Source organism: Hyalella azteca, unplaced genomic scaffold (genome assembly GCF_000764305.2).
Source record: "Hyalella azteca isolate HAZT.00-mixed unplaced genomic scaffold, Hazt_2.0.2 contig13393, whole genome shotgun sequence".
In the NCBI taxonomy this organism is placed as follows: Eukaryota; Metazoa; Arthropoda; class Malacostraca; order Amphipoda; family Hyalellidae; genus Hyalella; species Hyalella azteca.
In genome coordinates this window covers 14,499-21,378 of record NW_025943317.1, presented here as the reverse complement: position 1 = coordinate 21,378, position 6,880 = coordinate 14,499, and the positions used below count along the sequence as shown (strand labels likewise).

The following is a 6,880-nucleotide window of genomic DNA, read 5'->3' as shown; positions in this document are numbered from 1 at the left end:
GTCAAAATAAATTCAAAATGTGTATAAATTAAACTAAAAATAATTACGCACCCAAAGTAACCTTATGTTCATCCACTCAAATAATCTGTTTGCTTAAATTCTACTATAAAATTAGTTAATTAGTTAATTTTCGTATATTTTCAACATTAGAGTAGATAATAAATTATTTACATTCAGCCGTATTTCTCGAGTGTTACAATAAACTGTTAAATAGTGACTACTAGTTTGTTCCTAGTGTGACCTATTTTATTTTTTTTTTTTACGTCCAACAATAACGCAATCGTTGCGATATGAAGCGCAAGCCGAAAGCAGAGTTAATGAAGTCTGCAACAAAGCATCCGTAGACTTCATGATATTTTTCATAGGGCATAATTTTGCTCTTGTTGTTTATAAAAAACATCATTACACTTTTAGAGATACTCACTTCAACTTTAATCTAATACACTGAAATAATAAAAATTGAACGTTGAATAACAGTAGCATTCAGGATCTTCATATTTTCTAGCGATGTACGATGTAGTACGATGATGTTGTTTGATGTCAAGTTTCGTCGAGAATCCAATTCTGAGTCTCTAAGGAAACGAAGCAATCTGCCACGGCCGCCGTTACACACTCCAAGACAAGGTGGTAGCAACAGCCATCGTTTGTTGTGGTGAGAGATCCATAGACTTGGGTTGAGGTTCTGTTGATGGAAGTCAATGCCGACCGCGCCGCAGGGATTCCCCGATGTCATGATGCGGATGGCGATCGCTTTGATTAAAGGCATAGCCCGAAGCATGTGCTATATCAAAATATTGGGCGAGCAATCGTCGGCCAGTAATAAGCCGTTGAATTTCTGTCTTCGGTTCGCTTATCACTCCAAATTGGCGAAGCGTGCAATCGCAGATGTATTGTGACTGAGTGGTCGAAGTGGCATTCTGTTCAGTAGTGAATAAAACAAGTGTGGAAGTTTTCTTATTAATTCTCATTTTCCTTGATGAAGAAGGTAATTCAGTCATTGTAATTTGAGAGTATACAACGAAAAGTTGGACTAAATATTAGAAATAATATGGCAGAATAACGAACTTTGAATGAATTGGAGCGAGACCCTCAATTTCAAATAGGTTTTGCAAAAATTCAGACTATAATCCAAACTGAAACTAAATAAAAATGATGAATAAAGATATGATTAAATACTATTCTTATCAATGTTACAAAATAAATAAGTTCTAACTATAAACGCGTCCTTCTTAAGCAAAATAATTTTTGAAGATAATTTTTTAATTTTCGAATTTTACCGTGTCACAGAAAATCTATTAACAATAATATTTTTTGGATTGATTGATAAATCTAGTGGAGCTGAAATTTTACAAAACTCCCGTAAATGAAATAAAAAATTCCTGTACTAAAATGCAGCTAGTAATGCTGCACCTCCACTCTTCCCGATAATAATTAAAAATAAAAAAATCTGTCGTAAAAGCTGGCACGACACTCGATATCACTGACCACGTGCGAAGAACATTAAGTTTTTAGGCAAATTATTTTTGACAACTAGGGAGCTTGGCACTCGGCACAAATTCTTAAAAAGTTTCTAAAGAGCCAGATGACATGACCATCTCGGTCTCTGATTGATGAGATGTATGACCGATAATTACGGGTTTATTAATTCAAAATCACTTTTATTTCGTCCCAAAAAATTCAATTTTTTTTGCTAAAAAACTGACCTAATTACCCCGGAAATGCCAATCAGGTAAAACGCCTCACAATTTCCACCCTTACTGCCTCCTCATCCAAAGGTGCTAAGTACGCGGGAATAACAGCGTTCCACGCACGCATGTTTATCCTTGATCACATCGTTTATTAGATTTTCCGCAAGGGCGCTTATACGTTAATTTAGCGAGGCCGAGCATAAAGCACACGGAAACGCGTCCATGTTCAAGCATTGTTCTCTTCACGTCAACGTTTAATGATTTTCCTGGGATTGAAGCAGGAATTTTTTATGCAATGCACGATTGATTTATTCATTAAGAATATGAAGTTATGGAGGGAGGCTCTTGGGAGGCTATTGTAAAGCTAATATTTTTGCAACAATTTCCAATTGGTGCACTCCGAATAATAAAAAGAGAAGGGTTTGCCATAAAGCTGTTTTCAGTTTAAGACATTATATTTAAATGTAATATATTTTTTGTATGATTTTTAATTTGGCAACCACGAAACAAGTTGAATTTTATGCTACATTTGGTATTATCTGAAGTTTTCTTGCAGGTCGAATTTTTTTCAAAATTATAATAGTAGAGTTATAAATTACTCGTAACCTAGATCGTCCTCATAATAAATATTTACGCTTTTCTGATGGGATTTCTTATTGAATTTTGTCTTCTTGAACGCTACCGCCAAGGAGATGGTAAAGCTGAATAATCAACGAAATTTGGTGAGCCAAGTCGGATTTAGCAACATCATCAAATAACTGAATGAAGGGTATTGGAACAGCGCCAAAACAGCAAGCAAAGTGGTTCTTGGGTGGAATTGTCACCAATTTTGAAGCCGAGAAAGCAGCTCAAAATGACCACGCCAAGGGCACTAAAATTGAATCGAGCCAAGTCCAATATTGGTATGACCCCAATGACTATATCCATGTCTGCGGGGACCGAATATCGGAGAAATTCATGGAGCGACCCAGGAAGCCTCTTCATTAGCTTGATGAAGAACAAGATTCGAGTAAATGTATCACGTTAACTTCTTATGCTTTTTAAATATTCAGAACTTAATTTAAAATGAATTACTGAACTTAATTTAAAATGAATTACTGGAACCTATTTCCGAAACATCCACATTTCGCTCAGTAAATTCCATCTTGTCTTCTGAATGATTTCACCCAAATAAGAGAGAGTGAGCAAAACATATTCAATTATTGCTCGCCTGACCAGCTAATGAGCTAATGAGGTGTTCGACTGGCATCTTTTGTTTACTCGAATTCAACCTGATGTGGTTTGGAACTTACATCAATTCAAAGTTTATTTTTAACATATATCCTGAGTTTTGATTACACACAATAATAGTAGTAAAATTGTGAGTAATTTTCTAACTGAATATAAATAAAACGCTTATAAATAGATTACAAAGCTCGTAAATTTTACAGCCAATTTTAACAATAAATTTTAGAATCAAAATGCTTGAGCCAGCGCTCTCGAAAATTCAATTACAACCTTTAACAAGTAAATTAAAAAGCTAAGGAAATCTGCACTAAAGGTCGCATAAATAACTACCAAAATAAAATTTAATTAGTTTCTGTTTCAGTCCATCAACATTCTTTTATTTTATCAAGAATCCTGGACTATTTTCTCACACGAAAGAACCAGATACCTCCAAAAATTAGTGTGAAATTGCATTAGGTGTCAGGATCTGTTTTCATCGCAGGCAAAATTGTCTAAAATTTTAACAGAATAAAATCTTTTAATGAAAGATGATTAATCAAGTCTTGGAGATGAGTTTCTAGATTTTTCTCGGTGTTCAGGTTCAATGGTAAGCGTTTTGGAGCAGCACGATAATTTCGTAGAAAAATCACCTTACGTTTTTTTATACATCAGATAGGATTGCAATCCAAGTTTCCATTGATGTCATTTTTCCTTGTCGATCACTCGATCTAGTGCCCCTGTCTTTCTAGAGCCAATCATGTTTCAGTTTGTCAAAGCGATAGACGAACCGAGACAAGAAGGAGAAAGACATTCCAGACGGGACTGAGTCCCACCAACAGGAGCTGGACATTCAAAAATTTAAAAATTAATCGCAGTGAACCAGTTAGCGTGATTCTTGGTCTTTTGACTCACATTTATGTATGAAACTATTTATTTGATGAAAAATTGTTTAATAGATGGTATACAATTTTCTAAAGAGAGGTATACAATCTAAAGAGATTCCGAAGTCTGAATTCATTTCTATTTGACCGTTACTTACACAATACGTAACTTTTGGAGATCAAAAATAGGCGTGAGAACGAATGTTGAACTTTATCCAGTGTGAATATATGAAAGATTGCATAATCACTACTCTTCTGCAGCCATATTAGATCATTTAATAATCAATGGATTCACATTAAAACGTTGTTAACTAGATTAATGATGAACTTCAGTTCTGTTTGCTGACGATGGCGGGCGCGGCTGTCTCAAGGAGAGAAGTTAATTTGATAGACAGAAAGAACTGTCGAGATATCAATTATTATTTCAAAAATGATTTAATTTGGTTATGATTTTACAGACTTTTCCGTTTTCTGTCCAGATATCTTGTTTTCTCGACGTCGAACCAACCAATCTTAATTTTATACTTTTGAATTCTTAAAATTTTATTTCAGCTTGGATATTAACTGTTGTTAGGGAATTAGAATTTAGTATGTTATAATTTTGTATTTTTGTAATTTTAATTTTCAGTTTAGAAATGCGGAAGTTAGATTTGTAGGCTTTAGTCCGTCCTGGTCAGTCCCGCATGTGAACCCACAGTGTCAAGGTGTGTTTTAACTTTATTTATTTGTTTGTTCATGTGTTTTACATTTTGTGATTATTCCGAGATGTTCTTTATTCTGTTATATTCTGTAAAGTTAGATTAGATTAGATTATTCATGAGAAGGTTTGTTCATACTTTGTCTTTTGTACGTTTATTTGTTAGTTTAGGTTATTTATTCTTTGTTCTTTTTCCATTAGGAGAGTTTTTGAAACTACAGATTTCAAGAGAGTGGTTTCGGAAGTGTCTTTTATTGCAAGCCTTTGTTGGGGTCCACGTTAAAGTACTATAAGTACGGCTGGACGAACCTGGGTGACCCCAGCACTGTCGTTATTTTTCTGAAATGTTTCTGAACATATTTTCGTACATTGTAATTTTTATTTGCCGTTTGCATCATGGACCCTTTCTCAAAATGCCTCTCAAACAAGAACAAGCTCTATATATTGAAAATATTAAATGCATCGTTCACATTTACGAAAATAAATATTAATAAAGAAATTAGCAGAAGCATCTCCATGAATGTTATGTGTTCACACGTGCTGTTTGTGGGATTACTCGAGTGCGTTTGTAAACATCACTTATTTTTTTACGCGGGCTTTCATTAACAAACCAAGTTAATTAAAATATTCTCTTTTAAAAAGCCAGCGAGACTTTTCATGTTTATGTTCTTGGTATTAATCTGTACGTACAATGCATTGCGCTTAATTTCATGTCCCATTTTCCTGACATTGAAAAATATGTTATATTTTCCAGCAAGATGCAAAGTTCAGTGCTATAATTGCAACATCTCACATTGCTATACAGCTTAACTGAGTTGAGCGAGGGATGTCAAGGAAAATGTATTTTTAAGTTTTCAAGTTTAAAATGTCTTATTGCTTTATTTTACTGGCATGATTGTGCAACTGAAAATCGGCGGTCATCGTAAAATTAAAAAGCGTGTTAACGTTTTTTTTAATTGATCAGAGCAACTAAATTAAACGCTTAGCTTAAAATAAATTCCTATTTCTCATGCTGCGATTGAACATAGTTTTTCAAATTTGTTGGTACTCAGCAATGAACCCGTGTGTCTTAGTGTATCTCTGTACACAGTTGCTCATGATCTATGGCATGCCATTGGGACAATTTAATTGTTAGTGGCAGGCGCTCTCTGCTCGAGCTATTTGCCTTTCATGAGCGTTATTTACGCCTGGCTCAACGGACGGTGTTATGGCCCACTGAGTTAAATTTGATCCTCTGTTGTACCATATAATATATGCGTTATATTATGCAGTTCTGTTATTTAGTGGCTAAGCTTTAACGCTTACTTTTTGTATCGTGGATGAGAGGAGCATCCACGAAAAAATGCCGTCACAATTTTTCCCAAAGGCTTGCCTTCGCCAGTCAGGTCTGACTAATTAAATTACTAGCTAATTAAATTAAATTTCTAGTGAAAATTCCAATTTCCAATTTTTGAATAAATAAAATTATCCTATCAGTAAATTTACAGAATTCGTATATCGTTTGAATTTCAAATTCTCAGATGAAATTGTTGCTTGTTTGCAACAATTTGTGTTTGCAACAATATTATTGTGTCAAGCATTATTTCTCAAGATTTTTCAAAATTGTTGTGATAGCAGCAAAACCGTCTGTTGATCATCCGAGGGTGATCCATATATCTTACCGAACAATATATGTTTGATATTGAAAGTAATCTTGAACAAACGAAACATGATATATTTTGGGTAATGCTTGATCTACCTCTTAGTAAATTATGATGCATTATCATTAATGAAAAATTTAGTGGAAAAATTTCGTCAATATTTAATGACAACAATGAATTTGTTTAAAATTTGATCATAGTCAGTGTAAGTATTTTAACGGACCTTTCGCTGGCATATTTTTAATAGTCTATTTCTTATGCGCTCCTATGGTTCACTTGCTTATTTGACCTTTAGAATGTAAAGATAATCGACGCAAATAATCAAATAGTTCCATGCTTGCACAGTTGCTCGTAGCCCGCGTTAAAACTGCCCACAATATTTCGGTGCGTTAACTTATGCCTTCTTATAACTTGTTAGTAGTTCTGATGATTATTCAATATATATTTGAATATTATGGGCATACTTTGAATTTTATAGGGTTAATATATTTATATTTGTTCTTGCAGATACATTTTTTAGTAAATAAAAAGGAAATTTGCTGCCGGAACTGTGGTTATCCTAATACCTGAAGGTTTTACTGTCGGAATAGTATGATACATATTGAATCCAGAAAGAAAATTTCTTGTTTATAATTAAATGTGAATTACAAAATTTGTTTGGAATCGGAAAATAAATATAATCTGTCCTGTACATTTTTCGATCCGTTAATGAATGAAAAAATATAAATGAGAAATTTTTTGATGTGTGTAATACAGGTAAATGGTTTT

General features: G+C 33.8%; 1 long non-coding RNA gene across 1 annotated transcript; it reads left to right on the top strand.

Annotated features, from left to right (window-relative positions):
• The first annotated feature begins 4,383 nt into the window (after positions 1–4,383).
• On the top strand, positions 4,384–4,801 carry LOC125178871. Its single transcript, XR_007157051.1, has 2 exons — positions 4,384–4,479; positions 4,674–4,801. It is a non-coding gene; the product is annotated as an uncharacterized LOC125178871 (long non-coding RNA).
• The last annotated feature ends 2,079 nt before the right edge of the window (positions 4,802–6,880 follow it).